The 18,498-nt window shown below is 38.7% G+C and overlaps 1 pseudogene; it reads left to right on the top strand.

The window, feature by feature from the left end:
- Positions 1 to 455: 455 nt before the first annotated feature.
- LOC108304695 overlaps positions 456 to 18,498 on the top strand; it is a 37,985-nt pseudogene continuing 19,942 nt past the window's right edge.

Below are 18,498 nucleotides of genomic sequence, written 5' to 3' on the forward strand. Positions count from 1 at the left end.
CTTATTTGCTAGAGTCACAGTGTGTTCTGAGTGGACCATGGCACTTCCAGTAATGTGCTTTTCCATTTAATAAATGTTGTAATTGCTGTATCCTCTCCTCCTTCCCTGGTCCACATTCTTTGTGCAGCTTGGACTTACAATTTTAATGATACCACATTATACCATATTCAAACCATTTACCTTTATAAATAAATACTTAGCTAATGGACCAAGATAATGTCTTTTGTTTTTAGAGTCTAACTCTGTTGCCCAGGTTGGAGTGCAGTGGTGCAATCTCAGCTCACTGTAACCTCCACCTCAAGGGTTCAAGCAATTCTCCCTCAGCCTCTTGAGTAGCTGAGACAGGAATGCGTCACTATGCCCAGCTTATTTAATTATTTATTTTTTGTATTTTTAGTAGAGATGAGGTTTTACCATGTTGGCCAGGCTGGTCTTGAACTCCTGACATCAAGTGATCCACCCACCTTGGCCTCCCAAAATACTGGGATTACAGGCATGAGCCACCATGCCCGGCCCAAGATATTGTGTTGACTCTTCTTCCCTTCAAATAAGTTTATTTTCAAACAGCATAATGCCTGAAAAGCTAAGCAGAAGTCATTATTCCCAGATTTATGGGGCCACTCCTTAGTCCCAAGAGGCCCAGTCATGTTTATTTTATCTTCAGTCCCCTAAAGTTCTCATGAAAATAAAACAGTAGGTCTACCTTCCTCCCCTGCCTGATAAGACATGCCTGGAATACTCTTCACATATTACTAGAAATCACTTAAAAAATTGAGATGATACACAAATTTTTACTTTAGAAAAAATGAATAAAGATAAGTTGCTGTTACATGTGGAAGAAAAAATGGGCAACATTATTGTGTAAGTTTATTGAAGGCTGTGTATCGTTTCCAAATCCAGGAAGTCATAGTTTTCTATTGACTAAAAAGCAGTAGCTGAATGGATTGGTAGAGCTAATTAGGTCATTTAAAATTATTGGTTCCACTTCTTTCCATAAAGGGTATATTTATTTTCTTTGTAATATTTAAACACAACAGTTATAGTTTAAATAAACAAGTAGAAGAATGTACAGATTCATTCAAAAAACAAGCTCATTGTTTTATATTTTAAAAATTTGTAGCTGCATTCAGTGAATTCCAGTGGGATTTGATGAGTTTATCTTCTTTTTGGTTTTAATTAGAAAATGCTACTGCAATTGTAGGTAGCTATGCTAGAGAAATAGTTATATTTTTACTTGATTATATTTAATGTTAGTGATTTTTTATTTAATGAAATTTTAGTGATGCTATGTTGTCAGCTGGATTTTGTTTTTAAAGAGCTGAGCAGGCTGCTGCCACCAGCGCAGGGGTGCTGGAGCCTGGAGGAGCCCCCGGCCACTGCCCTGCCTCCCCTGTGTCTCCCTGCCAGTCACCTCTGTCCTTGGACCTGTTCCAACAATCTGTTAAAACATGGCGGGTTACTACGAAGTTCTAGGCATGTAGAAACATGCCTCAACTGCGGATATTAAAAAGGCATATCAAAAACTGGCACTGAAGTCATACCCAGATAAAAATCCTGAGAATAAAGAAGAAGCAGAGAGAAAATTCAAACAAGTAGCCTAGGCCTATGAGGTGCTGTCAGACGCTTAAAAGCAGAGTATCTATGACAAATATGGCAAAAAAGGATTAATTGTTGGAGAAGAGGTGGAAATCATTTTGACAGTCCCTGTGAGTTTGGCTTCACATCCTGTAACCCAGATGATGTCTTCAGGGAAAGTTTTTGGTAGAAGGGACACATTTCCATTTGATTTCTTTGGAGTTATTTCATTCAGGTCACTAAGTCACGGGGTCTCACTTCATTCTCTTCCATCTCATTTGGTGGTACTGGGATGAGCAACTTCAAATTGCTATCAGTTTCTACTAAAATGGTTGGCAGAAAACTTACTACAAAGAGGATTATTGAGAATGGTCAAGAAGGAATTGATGTTGAAAAAGACAGCCAGTTAAAGTCCTAAACAATAAATGGTAAGAAACAGCTGCTAGCTTGGGTAATACATATTCAATGCATGCATTTAACAGAAATGTTAAACAATAACAAGTGCCATTTGAGGATTAACAGGAACTTTTTTTTTAAGATTTCAAATAAACTCAACTTTCCGTATAACTGTACTTAATCCAAAGTATTTATAAACAGCTCACCAGAGCCCCTATTTGTCATAAACTTTTGAGTTTATTGTTGGAACCTATTTTTTGTCTTTAAATTGTTGAAATCTCTGTGTGTACTTTGCCTTTTTATTAAACATATTCCAAGGTGAGACTTTATCCTTTTGTAGTAGGATGAAATTGCACAATAACACCAGCATGGATCTGCTTTATCGTTGTGTCTGAAATGTGAGTCTTGTAGTATCGTCCTGCTGTGAGGCTAATATTGACAGGATTAATCTTCTACAGCTACAGTCTTCAACCATTTTGGCACCAGGGGCCAGTTTCATGGAAGACAATTTCTCCACAATGGGGTGGGGGTGGGGTGATTCTGGGATGATTCAGGAACATTACATTTATTACATTTATTGGTTCTGGGATGATTCAGGAACATTACATTTATTGTGCGCTTTAGTATTACACTGTAATATGTAATGAAATAATTATACAACTCATCTTAATGTGGAATCAGGGAGAGCCCTGAGCTTGTGTTCCTCAAGTCCCATCTGGGAGTAATGGGTGACAGTGACAGATCATCAGGCATTAGATTCTTGTAAGGAGCATGCAGCCTATATCCATCACATGTGCAGTTCACAGTAGGGTCCACGTTGCTATGAGAATCTAATGCTGTGCTGATCTTACAGGATATGGAACTCAGGAGATATTGCCAGCAATGGGGAATGGCTGTAAATACAGATGAAGCTTTCCTGGCTTACCCACTGCTCACCTCCTGCTATGAGATGCAGTTCCTAACAGGCCACAGACTGCTACAGGTCAGTGGCCCAAGGGTTGGGCACCCCTGTTCTACAGAAATAACTTTAATTTTTTTTCAGTATTTAGTAGGAAAATATATTAATGCAATAATGTTAATATATTTCTGGTTTAATATAAATTAAGATTGTTTTCTAATTATGAATGAAAGCTGGCAGCTTGTTAAGTTTGGACAGTTGTTTAAATTGTAAAATTAAGCTTAGGTTTAAAAAAGTATAGCTGTGGGCAGGCGTGGTGGCTCACGCCTATAATCCCAGCACTTTGGGAGGCTGAGGCAGGTGGATCACCTGAGTTCAGGAATTCGAGATCAGCTGGCGAACGTGGTGAAACCCCGTCTTTACTAAAAATTAAAAAAAAAATCAGCCAGGTATCGTGGTGTGTGCCAGTAATCCCAGTTACTCAGGAGGCTGAGGCAGGGGAATCGCTTGAACCCAGGAGGTGAAGGTTGCAGTGAGTCGAGACCACACCACTGCCCTCTGAGCGACAGAGCAGGACTCTGTCTCAAAAAAAGAAAAAAAAAAAAAAAAAAAAAAAAGACAGGGTATTTTTTATTTGTTTTAAAAAAAAAAAAAAAAGAAACAGAAAATTAACATGAATGTGTTTGGTGCATTCTTTCCTGAGTGGAAGAAAAAAAAGAATGGAGCAAATGAAACCAAATATTTACTTAAAGTCATTTTGAATATTGTGCAAGTATGTGCTTATTGAGAAAGTTGAATTTTCTCTAAGAAAAATCCCCTCTAATGTCTACATTTTAACTGCATATTAGTTTCAGATTTGGGCCTTGTGAAACAAAATAAGGATTCAGAAAAACACCCTTTTATTTGTGGTGGTGAGCACAGGCAAGACAGAGGGGAAAGGCCTTGCAGTAGCTGAACCATCCTCTGAGATTTTCTAGAAAGGGCCACTAAGAATTTTCTTTCGAGTTTTCAAATGTAAGATGTATCCGGGTGACTTCATCAGCTCATTATTATTGTAGATATAATGTTAAGAACTCAAGCTATATCTTTTTTTTTTTTTTTGAGACTGAGTCTTACTCTGTCACCCAGTATCACCCAGGCTGGAGTACAGTGACACCGGGTCAGCTCACTGCAACCTCTAACTTCTGGGTTCAAGCAGTTCTCCTTCCTCAGCCTCCTCAGTAGATTGGATTACAGGCACTCACCACCACACCTGGCTAATTTTTTGAATATTTTTAGTAGATATGGGGTTTCACCATGTGGACCAGGATAGTCTTGAACTCCTGACCTCAGGTGATCCACCCACCTCAGCCTCCCAAAGTGCTGGGATTATAGGCATGAGCCACAGCACCTGGTCCCAAGCTATATCTTTAAAGAGATTTTAGTTCAAACCCCCTGGCTCTATTACTTACTAGTTTTGTGATCTTAGAAAGGGTGATTAATTAATGGCTGTGAAATTTGGTTTCTGCTCCTATAAGATGATAATACTAATTTATGCTTTTAGGATATTAGTGAGAATTTTTAAAAAGAAGTAAATCTTTGGTCTAGAGTTTCTAGGAGAAATTCACATCCAAGGGCAGTCATTCAGCTTCCTGGCAGAATTCAGTCCTTGTGGTTGTAGGACCGAGATCCTTGTTTCCTTACTGGCTGTCAGCAAGGGGTTTTTCTCAACACCTGAGAGGCTTCCCACATTTCTTTATACATGGCCCCATCCATCTTCAAGCCAGATTTATTTATATGTGTGTGTGCATATATATATATATATATATATATATATATATATATATATATCATATATTATATCATATTTATTATATGTATATGTGTGTATGTGTCATTAAGTGACAATGTCACACACACACATATATATATAAAATATATATATGATGCACACACACGTTATATGTTACTTAACAATGAGGATACATGCAAACAAATGTGTTGTTAGGTGATTTCATCACCATGCAAACACCATGGAGTGTACTCACACAAACATAGATGGTATAGCTTACTACATATCTAGGCTATATGATATAGCCTGCTGCCTCTAGGCTACATGTACTGCCTCTATTCTGTATAGCTTGTTACTGTACTGAATACTGTAGGCAATTATAACACAGTGGTAAGTATTTGTGTATCTAAACATAGAACTGGTAAGGTAAAAATATTACATAAAAAATAAAAAATGATATGCCTATGTGAAACACTTACTGTGAGTGGAGTTTGCAGGACTAGAAGTTGCTCTGGCTGAGTCAGCGAGTGAGTTGGGGGTCTACACAGTTGTTGACTTTATAAACGCTGCAGATTTAGGCTATATTAAATTTATAAAAACATTTCTTTTTTTTTTCAATAATAAATTAGCTTACCATAACTTTTTTACTATAAACTTTTGCATTTTTTAACTTTTTGACTTGTGATAGCTTAAAACACAAACATGTTGCAGTTATAGTTATAAAGAATATTTTCTTTCTTTATATCTGTAGCCTATAAACTTTTTCCTATTTTGAAAATTTTTTATTTTCATTTTTACTTTTTAAACTTTTTTATTAAAAGCTAAGACACAAACACACATGTTAGCCTAGACCCACATAGGGTCAGGATCATCAATATCACTGTCTCCCATTTCCATGTCTTGCACCACTGGAATGTCTTTAGGGACAATAACATACATGGAGCTGTTGTTTTCTGTGATAACAGTACCTTCTTCTCCAATACCTCTGAGGACCTGCCTGAAGTTGTTTTATAGTTAACTCTTTTTTTTTAATAAGTAGAAGGAGCACACTCTAAAATAGCAATAAAAAGAATATTATACTAAATACACAAACCAGTAATATAATGGTTTATATCATTATCAAGTATTATGTATTATACATAATTGTATGTGCTAGACTTTTATATGACTGGCAGCACAGTACATTTGTTTATACCAGTAAACCACAGATACCTGAGTAATATGTTGTGCTCTGATGTTACAATTGCTATGACATCACTAGGTGATAAGAATTTTTCAGCTCCGTTATAATCTTATCAGGCTACCATATATATAAAGCCCATCATTGACTGAAAGGCCATTATGTGGCATATGACTGTACATAGATAGATACGCACACACATGTAGATGTATATATACACATATATAACAATATATGTACACATACACATGTATATAAAGAGATTTATTATATGAAATTGACTCACACAATTATGGAGGTGAGCAAGTCCCAGAATCTGCAGAGTAAGTTGGCAAGCAAGAGATTCATGACAGTGGATAGTTTAGTTCAGTCCAAGGCTAGAGCCTGAGAACCAGGAGAGCAAATGGTGTAGTTCCTGGCTAAAGGCTGGCAGGCTTGACACCAGAAAAGTCAATGTTTCCATTTGAAGGCTGTTAGACAGGAAGAATTCTCTCTTACTCAGGAAAGGATGATTCTATTTGTTCTGCTCAAGGCCTTAATTGATGGGATGAGACTCACCCATATCAGGGAGCACAATCTGCTTTATTCAGTCTACTGATTTAAATGATAATCTCATCCAAAACATCCTCACAAAAATATCCAGAATAATGTTTGACCAAACTTTTTGGCCCTTGTGGCATGAACAAATCACATTTCATGTACTGAACATTTAGTCTATGTCAGCTTACTACTCTAATTTGTTTAATCTTTACAAGTGACCTTATGGGCGGGTCCTACTCCCAGCGTGGTTTTCTATGTGAAGATGTGAAGAAGAGAGAGAGAGACATTAAGAAAAATTCCCAATGACTTACAAACAGTAAATAGCAGATCCAGGCCTTTAATCTAACTAGTCTGGCTGTAGATGCCATACTCTCAATGTCTGCTCCTATTGCTCAGTCATCTGCCCAAAGAAGATGGGCATCCAGCCACATGGAAATCCAGCAGGTTTGATCCAAAGGAAACAAGTCTTTGGTAGACCAATCCACTTGTGTTTCACTGATATATCTGTAAATGAGCAGATGGCTCCCTGGAGGAATGGAGGAGGAATTTTCTAGCAATGTAAAATAATTAATCATGTTCATATCTTTAGCAGACTTATATGGATTAGAAAGATGAATTAACATCATATTACTTATTGAAACAGTAATAAATAATCTATTATTCTACCCACTGTATTGGCCCCCCAGATACCTCTACCTGTGGGGCCAATACAGTGGGTAGAATATAGAGGTATCTGTGCGGCCAATACAGTGAGTAGGAATAAATCCCCAAGAACAGCAAATATAGATTCAATTACATCACATTTTTACCTGTCTTTTGCTAACATGATTAAGTAAGTGCTTCCAGAATAGTTGACAGTTTGGTCATGACGAGTCCCACTAATTATAGGGTACTAGAGAAATTTAGATGCCAGAAAAAAAGAGAGAAAAAGAGAGAATTGTATGATCTAATGAAGTTTTCCCATCTCCAATATCTGTGAAACATATTATTTGGTAATATTTCAGAGATGTGTATGTAATTTGAAGTAAATTAATATTGTAACCAGAAGTATCTATTTTGGGACCCACATAACAATTGCAGTTGGTATGACGTGTTTGTCCTTGTGTGCCTGCCTGGTTACCAGGAGAAATCTGTCCTGGACTCAGCATTAGGCAGGAGACACCACTTTGCCTGAGCCTGCTGAAGGCTTGCGTTACTGAGGGGCTGAGAGACCTTCAGTGGGTTGTAACGCCTCTCAGATACATGTCTTTGAAAAGATCGCGAACTAGGGTACTAAGCTTTTATAAAAATCATCAATATTTTACAATGATAGGGAAATCAACATAGAATGGAGATCTCACTAAAAGGGAAGAGCTTTGTTTATTGCCCATGATACAGCTGCCTGTTACAGGGTTCAGATTTGCAAGTCTTAGAAGACTGGCAAAGGCTAGGTTGTGGAACTTTACACTGATTCATGAGAATAAAAATCTTTCTTAGGATAAGGCAACTTTTTGCCTTCAACACTATAGGAATATTGCCTAGGGACCATGAGCTTCTCAGGGTCCCGTAAAAATACTGAGGCTTAAAAAAATTATTGGCTCCAAATATGAAAAGCTAACAGCTAAGTTGAAGTTAATAAATGTTTAATGTGTGCAAGGTATAACATCATGTTACTCCATTACCTGTTAAATTTCTTGTTAATTAAATATTGATTATTTTTGAAAGCAATTTGTAGATTGGATATTTTTAACTTGCCAAAGTTCTCAAGAATAAATTATGACTACAGAGAATTTGAGGCTAATTTTAAATTAAATGAATTATGTGTTTAATTTCTACAATAAATTATGAAGATATTCAAAAAATTTTAAATCAAAATAGTATATTAATTATCTTTAACAAGTGACATAGAGCTTTTAAAAGTATATGAAATACAAGCTGCATGGTGCTTCTAGCAGTAAGGTTGTCCAAATCTAGACTAGGTTTCAAGTGAGTCAGAGTATGATAAGCAACAGAAAGATGTATATGCAAACAGCATCAGATAAGTCAAGAAAAAGCATCTGAAAAGATAGGCAGAGTCTAGAGGTAGAGACTATGAAATATGGGCCATTAGGGAAGGCTGTCAGCAGGTAGCCATATAATACTTACCTTCACCAAGAGAGGACTGGCAATAACAGCAAGTCATGGTCTCAGCTCTAGACCACCAAACTGGGGTTCAGAGTTAGGGATTTTTCTTCTGAGGAATAAGTCAGATGTTGCACTACTACAAGCTGGCACAAGTAAAGTTGACATTGGTAGCAAATTTGACTTGCTTATGATTTCCATGAGTTTTAAGCTAGAATTCAGTGTTCCCCTGACCACGAACAGGTTCCAGAGCCTGGGTAAAGATTAATATGTGAGAATCAAGAAAGTCAGAAAATAATTATTAAGCATTTACTCTGTGCCAAGGCTGTGCTAAGTTTTAGGAATATGGTAGAGAACAAGCCAGATGTTAACTACTACACCATACTGTTTAATGTCTAATGAGAAAGAGACATTAGACCAATAACAATTGGGATAAGTGCTACTGAAGAGAAGCATGAGATGCTAAGAAAGTAGGGCAAAGACTATGGGAGCAAGAAACCCAGACAGATCATTACAGAAAAATGAAAACTAGACCAAGCATGCCTAGAACTGGAAACTTTATTGACAGGAGAATCTCCTTCAGGTAGAGGACATCACAGTAGAAGTTGCTGGAGGGCCGGAGAGGAGCTTGGCATGAAAGCATTTCTAGGGATCTTGTGGGACAGTTATATCGATCAGGGCTGAAGAGCTCTTGGTTAGCCCTGAGCACACAGGATTTTCCCTAGGGCAACATGTGACATTGAGAAATGCTCTCTTGAAATATATTTAAGGGGCTCTGGATTACCGTGCTTTTTCTCATAAATGAGCGATCATTTAAAGATTGTACTAACACTGTCTCTCAGACACTTTGGCTATTACACTTGCCAATGACCAGTTAGTGTTACCTTATTGAATTAGCCAGTTGAGAAATCTATCCGTTTTATTTACTTATTTATTTTTTTTGAGATGGAGTTTCACTTTTGTTGCCCAGGCTGTAGTGCAGTGGCACAATCTCGGCTCACTGCGGCCTCTGCCTCCTGGGTTCAAGCAATTCTTCAGCCTCAGCCTACCAAGTAGCTGGGATTACAGGCACCCACCACCATGCTCAGCTAATTTTTGTACTTTTAGTAAAGATAGGGTTTCACCATGTTGGCCAGGCTAGTCTCGAACTCCCGACTTCAAGTTATCTGCCTGTCTCGGCCTCCCAAAGTGCTGGGATTACAGGCGTGAGCCACTGCGCCCAGCCCCTTTTAATCTTTAACATGCAACTTAGGCCCTTGAAACCTCAGACATCCCTAACACATGTATAATTCTTTAGAATAATAAATAAGTTGTATTCAACACCAATTAACATCAACATCAAAAATATTGTGCATGGCACACATCTCATGCAAGCAGCAAGCACTGACTGTATAAAGCACTCTCGACTGGAACTCTCCCAGCCCAAATGACTTCATGCAGAGAAAATAAATAACAGTGAGCAAGCAGCATGATTTGGATAGAGTAGACTTATTTTGTGTTTTGTTTTGTTTTCTTTTTCAATCTCCAGCAGCCCTTAGCACATGTCTCACTCATTAAATATTTGTTAAAATGAGAAGTGTATAGAACTTAGTGTGTTTTTCCAGTGCCACATCTGATTCTGAAAGTAGACGAATCCAAGTCGAATCACCTAGCATTTTTATTTTAGAGATAGCACTCCTCTCCCTTTGCCTTCCCCTGAAGCAGAGAGACGAAACATGATAATGCAATCATTTGCACTGAGCATGTTCTGCCTGAAAGGACTTTTGTAGGTTCTTTTAGTCTCAGAGAAAGGTATTCATTGTTAGTTTTTAGTATTTGAAGATGACCTCACTGATAGGATTTTATCCCTAAGTTGCTGAAAGAGCTGTCGTCTAGAAGGTGTGTAGGAAGGCTTTTCTTTGGTTTGTGGTCAGAGCCTGTTTCCGGGGCCTGGTATTTGTAGTGCCACCTTTCTTCAGGCTGCTTGTCAACATAAGTTGGCTCATGTCTGTAAGTTGTTCACCAGGTTCCTCTGTTGGCAGGTGTTCTATTCCAGAATTCCATAGTTATCAAGAAATGGACTATGTCAACACAAGCTTTTATTGCGTTTTGAGACACTTTTGGAGCCTCAGACAGCTGCTCTCATTTTGCAGAGCAGACTGCAGCTGAAGGTTTGGTAAAGGTTAATTTTTAAATGGATTCCATGATGCTATATGTGGCATCTCCCTTGGTATATGAATCATTCAGCACATAACCCTGTCGTTAGATCATTTTTTGTGTGAAATTTTTGTTGGTCACCTTGAAAACTGCATCAATCACTTGGTAATGGAAAAAAAAGTCAATGTAATGATCTGCTTTGAAAATAAACAGTCTAACTTGACTTTGGCATTCAGAGCCTATTATCATGTGGTAACATCATTCTATTCCAATGACATTATCTGCTAAGGATATTATCATGGTGGAAAATATTTCAATTTGGTTATCGGAACAATGAAGCTGTGATATTTAATTATGAAGAAGTATGTTTAATTTGGGGAATCTGCCATGTTGACCGTCACAGTTTGCTTGTCAGAAGCCTGGGCAAGGTAATGAAATTTGAACAGAATATTATTTAGTGACCCACCAAAATTGTGGATTCAACAGTTTTTCTTGCTTTCTCAAGTTTTCTTTGTAATACTAGTTCATCCATTAAGTCTGTTAATTAACAAATTAACAAATTAATGAATCCAGTTAATACACTAGCTAGTAGAAAAGGGCTAGGGTATGAAGAATAGCATCTCTGGCCAGTTTTTACTTTTGGAAGTTGAGATTTGTTTAAATGACACAGCAAGAAAAGCACTTCCAAGTTGAAATGCCAACAGTGTAAGGAGAGTTTCTTCTCCCTTCCCCCACACAGGTTGAAATTTGAAAATAAAACAAAGCAATTAGCCATGTGGATTACACTGATAAGCATATAATGTGATGAATTAAGGCTGATCACAAAGTGGTAGAGTCAGTGCCACTGAAATCAGGTTTGAAATGCAGTACAGGGTACGTCCTGTTCTATAGTAACTCCTCTGCTGAAAATCAGCTATGCCATCCTCCCTTGTTAAATGGCCTTCAGTTACAGCTGTTGGCTAGCCAATAAATAGCTGGTCCCCCTTTCCTGAGTACTTATTATGTGTCAGACATTATACTTGATCTCAGGGCATAGATATGTGGACAGTGCAGATGTTGTCCTCAAAGTGTTTTCCATCTCGTAGGAGACAGGCAGAATAAATGACGGGGTTTGCTGTTTACAGTGTACAATAATGTAATATATGAGCAAGAACCAGTTAATCAGAAACTCAGAGAACCCTGCAATACCTGAGCTGGAGGAAACAGAAAGCATAGAGTCCATTCTTGTTTGACAGTGAAACTTCTGAACATCTGAGAATGGCAGTGGCTTTCCCAAGGTCATGGAGCAGGTTGGTGGCAGAACTAGGACCAGCACCTGGTTTGCTGGTCTGTGTTCTTTCTGCTGCATTACACTCCTTCCAGAGCTGTATTCCCAGACTAGTGTCAAGGGGATTGGAATTCTGCTGCAGAAGGAGTTGCAGAGGGAGACTTTGCTTCACAATTTCCCTTGGTCACAAGCTCTAATATGAAACCTTTATATTTCCTTTCGTTTATCTGGGGGTGAAGGATAGATTCCAGGAGAACCTAGCTAATGGCAGACTGTTTCTGCAGCTGGGCCAAAGATGCTCAGTGCCCTGGTTTTGGATGCTGAAATATTCTGAGTCATTCACTTGGAGTGTCCCCAGATTCACAAAAGTGCCACAAGGACCACAAAGCAGAAGCTCTGTATATGTGGAAGGCTGGGAAGAATGAAGGGGATTGTACTCAGGGCAACCACCACATTCACATGGGAGGTTGTTCTCAAACACAGTATAAGAACACAAAAATGCTGTTTTTTTCCAGACAGGGGGCCACAATCAGAAGGTCAGTGACATCAAACTGTGAAGAAAAGTAGCCCAGCCTGCTTGTGAACGAATGTTGAATGATTTAGGTAATTGACAGAAATATATTCTTTCTGGCTTGCTTTTGTTTGTTGTAAATCATTTACTGTTTCTAAAAACTGTATGTATTTATGGTATAAAACATGATTTTTTTTTAAAATGGGGATTTATATATTTATCATGAATCCCACAAGGTAGATGCTATTGCCATCCCCTTTTTGTATAGAAAGTGAAGCACAGAAAGGTGAAGGTGCCCAAGGTTAGGTAACTGGTGGGAATCCAAGCTGCCATTCAAACTCGGCAGCCTCCTTCCACAGTCCATCCTCTTCCTCATATGGCCTCTGGCATTTTCTCTGGAGCAATTTCACACTTTCTCCTTTCCAAGGGATCTTGAAACATCATGATGTTTTGATATACATATACACTGTGGAATGGCTAAATCAAGCTAACTAGCATATGCATTATCCACAAGCATCACTTTTTTGCTGGTGAAAACATTTAAAAGTTACTCAAATGGATTCTCTTAGCAATTCCTTTTCTGGCTTGTACTTCTTTGCTTCAGCTTAGTGCTCTTTGTTGGTTCTCTTAGTATATACAAGCCAAAATCTTCTTAGTCTGTAGACTCTATAGGTAGAATGTATATCAGAAAGAAATCATAGAAGAACTGGTTTTAAATAACCCAAAACTTTGAAGGCTAATTCAGAAGTGAGTGCTGTGTAAATTTGGCATTGTTACATTTTACAGAGAAGTCTTACTTTGTTCTGCCGAACTATTAAAAAACAAAAACAATATATCCACAGACAGAATTTTCTCTGCCACTTAAGGAGCCTCGCATACCAAACCGAAACTACTGAAGCTGATCACAAAGGAATACACATCACTGGTAACTCTGTAAGAAACAAAAGGAAAAATGAATATGTCCAGTTACCACGAGCCCATGTAATAATGCATGGTTGTGTGACACAGAAAATAGTATATAGGTCAAAAATGCCTTGGAAAAATAAAATTTTTTAAAATATGGTGTATGTAGATCTTAATCCACTCAGCCATACTTTTATATTAATGCATGTATTATATTTGTATTTAGATAGGAGACAGCATGTTAGAGAGGGAAGTGAGTGAGTGAGTCAGACTGTGAAAGTTAGGATCCCTATTCAGGCCCTGGGAAAGTTACTTAATCCTTTTAAGTCTCAGTATTTCATTGGAAAAATGAGAAATTTATTCATGTAAAAGTCTTGGCACAGCATTTGCTGCATTATGGGCATTCAGTAAATGTTAGTCAAAGTTTCCTTCCTAATTCCTGTAAAAAAAACAAAAAACAAAAAACACCAGTGAGAACGACTTGGGAAACTCTTGTGAAAAATCCTTTCTTTTCATGCTTAACAATAGCACTCTTATAATTGGATATCTTGGTGGGTATATCTGGTTTATTATACAATTCTAATAGAGAAAAGCTCTAAGAAGACCAACTTGGAAGGAATGCCCCAAGAGAGGCTGTAGGTCCTGTTTGATATGTAAAGGAAAATCAATCAAGAGCAAAGTTTCAGAGAGAGAGAGAGAGAAAGGAGGAAACCAAAACACACGTCTTTCTCCTTTGTGGTACCAGTCAGTGTTCCAAAGACACGGCCATCCCATTATTTATTGTCCAAACTTGGACGCTTTTGAAAATGAAGGAAGACAGGGAAAATTTTCAAATATGGCAGGATGCAAGGAGAACAGAGATACATCTTGGACTGTCCAGAGCAAACCAGGACATACAGTTACAACATCTACAGGAGTTAATTGGACCTCATGCAATGTGTGGCCACAGAGACTTTGACCAAAATCCCCAATGGGCTCCTAATGGTTAGACACACTATAGTCAGTTATGCAGCCTTCCTGAGACTCACTTGTGCAAGGGGGTTAATGAGAGCTGTGCTTCAGGGCCGTTCTCAGGTTCAAAACATCTATAGCACTTCAGACAAGATGGTATATAACAAATGGAGAATATTTTAGGTGCATAAGGCATACAGAAAGCCTGCATGAGAGGTGTTTGAGAATAAGGAGACAAGTGAATCTCTCAAAAGGCAAGAATCTCCCCATACCTGTCTTCAGCTTCACAAAACTTAGAACATCAGGGCAATGGGGGAGAGAAATGAAATGTACAACCATCGTGGGCTAGTTGCTGTTAATTTTGAATTTGGTTAGCTAGTTTTTGCAAGTATTTTTGCCAGATATAATATCTATCTATTTCTATCTATCTATATATATAGATAGATATATAGATATTTTATCTAGTCAATTACATGATAATCTAAAAAACTGAGTGGATCAGAAATCAAGAAGGAGGACATGTATTTGGGGAAATGACTATTGCTGAATGTGTGCATGCTGGCAGTGAATTCAGATTAGGAGAGTTCAGCTGTAAAAATGTGGGACTAATTGCTTCCTCTTCCCTAAAATGTGTAAATGGCCATGGAGATGATGAAGCCTCCTACCAAGAGGGGAGCAGTAATCCCCTCTTTTGCCCATCTCTCCTACTCATAGAAAGATAGATTTCCAGCTACAAATAAATTCATGCCTGTTGTGTGTGCTTATATCACACTGTAGGTATGAACTCACCACTAGTTAGGTGACATTTTGAATTCTCATATTTTCCTCAATCCACCTGTTATTCTTTATATACATGAATATCTACTTCCATTTATTCCAAACCACCCAGGCAAGGCAACACTTTAAAAAACATACCACTGCTAAGCCTTGGATAGGTATCCAAATACCTGATCAGTATAAATGCCATATCTACAGACATCATCATCCTCAAATCGATTAGCTGTTAAAATAACAGGGGATATCTGAATATTCTGTCATGCATGATTATTTATTTATTAGCCTGTTTACTTTTTTTGTATCTGTATCAGCAAAACAGAGGAGGAAGTTGAGATCTGGAATGTAATAGTAGACAAAAACTGGACTATTAATGATTATTGAAATTAGATTAAAATACATTTATGAGAAAGAACCACATTGGTGGGATGAGGTGGTTCACTCATTGAACTACTCCTGATGCCACTGCATTTTCATTGACGTTTCTTCTTAAAGCCAAGCCAATTAAAAAAGCCCTGCTTTTGTGAGGGTGGATGTTTTCCACCTGCCTCTTAAGAAAGAGTCCTGGGGAGGACAATATGGCCAAATAGGAACAGCTCCAGTCTACAGCTCTGAGAAAGACCATTGTAGAAGGTACAGGATTTCTGCATTTCCAACTGAGGTATCCAGTTCATCTTACTGGGACTGGTTAGGCAGTAGGTGCAGTCCACAGAGGGTGAACAGAAGCAGGGTGGGTGTCGCCTCTCCTAGGAAGTGCAAGAAGCCAGAGATCTCCCTCCCTCAGCCAAGGGAAGCCATGAGAGACGGTGCTATCCAGCCCAGATACTATGCTTTATCCATGGTTTTTGCAATCTGCAGACCAGGAGATTCCCTTGCATGCCTACACCACCAGAGCCCTGAGTTTCAAGCACAAAACTGGATAGCTGTTTGGGCTACACTGAGCTAGCTGCAGGAGTTTTTGGCTTTGTTTTTTTTTTTTTTTGTACCCCTGTGGCACCTGGAACCCAAGTGAGACAGAACCATTCATTCCCCGAAAAGGGGGCTGAAGCCAGGGAGCCAAGTGGTCTAGCTCAGTGGATCCCACTCCCACAGAGCCCAGTAAGCTAAGAACCACTGACTTGAAATTCTTGCTGCCAGAACAGCAGTCTAAAGTCAACCTGGGATGATCAAGCTTTGTAGGGGGAGGGGCATCCACCATTACTGAGGCTTGGGTAGGCATTTTTCCCTGACAGTGCTAAGGAGGCCAGGAAGTTCAAACTGAGCAGAATTCACCACAGCCTGTCAAAGTGGCTGTGGTCTGACTGCCTCTCTAGATTCTTCCTCACTGGGCAGAGAATTTCTGAAAGAAAGGCAGCAGCCCCAGTCAGGGCTTATAGATAAAACTACTATCCCCCTGGGACAGAGGACCTGGGAGAAGAGGCAGCTGTGGGTGCAGCATCAGTGGACTTAAACATTCCTGTCTGCCTGCTTTGAAGAGAACAGTGGATTTTGACAAAGAGGATTCTTCCAGCACAGTACTTGAGCTCTGCTAAGATACAGATTGCCTCCTCAGGTGGGTCCCTACCACTGTGCCTCCTGACTGGGAGAGACCTACAAGCAGGGCTCTACAGACACCTCATACAGAATGCTTCAGCTGGCATCAGGCCAGTGCCCTCTGGACGAAGCTTCCAGAGGAAGAAGGAGGCAGCAATCTTTCCTGCTCTGCAGCCTCTGCTGGTGATAACCCAGGTAAACAGGGTCTGAAGTGTACCTCCAGCAAACTTCAGCAGACCTGCAGAAGAGAGGCCTGACTGTTAGAAGAAAAACTAACAAACAGAAAGCAATAACATCAACATCAACTAAAAGGAGCCCCACACAAAAACCCCATCCAAAGGTCATCAGCCTCAAAGATCAAAGGCAGATAAATCCATGAGGATGAGGAAAAATCGAGTAAAAGGGCTGAAAATTCCAAAAACCACAACACCTCTTCTCTTCCAAATGATCACAACTCTTCTCTAGCAGGGGCACAAAACTGGATGGAGAATGAATTTGATGAATTGACAGAAGAAGGCTTCAGAAGGTGGTAATAACAAACTCCTCTGAGCTAGAGGAGCATATTCTAACCCAATGCAAGGAAGCTAAGAACCTTGATAAAACATTCCAGAAACTGCTAACTAGAATAAAGAGTTTAGAGAAGAACATTAATTACCTGATGGAGCTAAAAAATACAACATAAGAACTTCATGAAGCATACACAGGTATCAATAGCCAAATCAATCAAGTGGAAGAAAGGATATTAGAAATTGAAGATCAACTTACCGAAATAATGTGTGAAGACAAGATTAGAGAAAAAAGAATGAAAAGGAATGAACAAAGCCTCCAAAAAATGGGACTATGTGGAAAGATCAAACCTATGATTGATTCATGTGAACCTGAAAGTGTTAGGGAGAACAGAACCAAGTTAGAAAACACACTTCAGGATATTATTTGGGAGAACTTCCCCAACCTAGCAAGAGAGGCCAACATTCAAATTCAGGAAATACAGAGAACATCATTAAGATACTCCTTGAGAAGAACAATCTCAAGACACATAATCGTCAGATTCTCCAAGGTTGAAATGAAGGAAAAATGTTAAGAGCAGCCAGAAAGAAAGCCCAGGTTACCTACAAAGGGAAACCCATCAGACTAACAGTGGATCTCTCTGCAGAAACCCTACAAGCCAGAAGAGAGTGGGGGCCAGTATTCAACATTCTTAAAGAAACAAATTTTCAACCCAGAATTTCATATCTAGCCAAATTGAGCTTCATAAGCAAAGGAGAAATAAAATCCTTTCCAGACAAGAAAATGCTGAGGGATTTTGTTCCACCAGCCCTCTCTTACAAGAGCTCCTGAAGGAAGTGCTAAACATAGAAAGGAAAAACTGGTACCAGCTACCACAAAAACATACCAAAATATGAAAACCAACAACACTGTGAAGAAACTGCATCAACAAATGTGCAAAATAACTAGTGAGCATCATGATGACAGGATCAAATTCACACATAACAATATTAACCTAAAATGTAAATGGACTAAATGCCGCAATTAAAAGACACAGACTGGCAAATTGGATAAAGAGTCAAGACCTTTTGGTGTGCTGCATTCAGGAGACCCATCTCATGTGCAAAGACACACGTAGGCTCAAAATAAAGGGATGGAGGAATATTTACCAAGCAAATAGAAAGCAAAAAAAAGCAGAGGTTGCAATCCTAGTCTCTGAGGAAACAGACTTTAAACCAACACAGTTAAAAAAAGACAAGGGCATTACATAAAGGTAAAGTGATCAATGCAACATGAAGAGCTAACTATTTAAAATATATATATACACCCAATACAGGAGCAACCAGATTCATAAAACAAGTTTTTAGAGACCTACAAAGAGACTTAGATGCCCACACAATATTAGTAGAACAATTTAACACCCACTGTCAATATTAAACAAATCAATGAGAAAGAAAATTAACAAGGATATTCAGGA

The sequence above is a fragment of the Cebus imitator genome, unplaced genomic scaffold (genome assembly GCF_001604975.1).
Source record: "Cebus imitator isolate Cc_AM_T3 unplaced genomic scaffold, Cebus_imitator-1.0 Scaffold56, whole genome shotgun sequence".
Classification (NCBI taxonomy): domain Eukaryota; kingdom Metazoa; phylum Chordata; class Mammalia; order Primates; family Cebidae; genus Cebus; species Cebus imitator.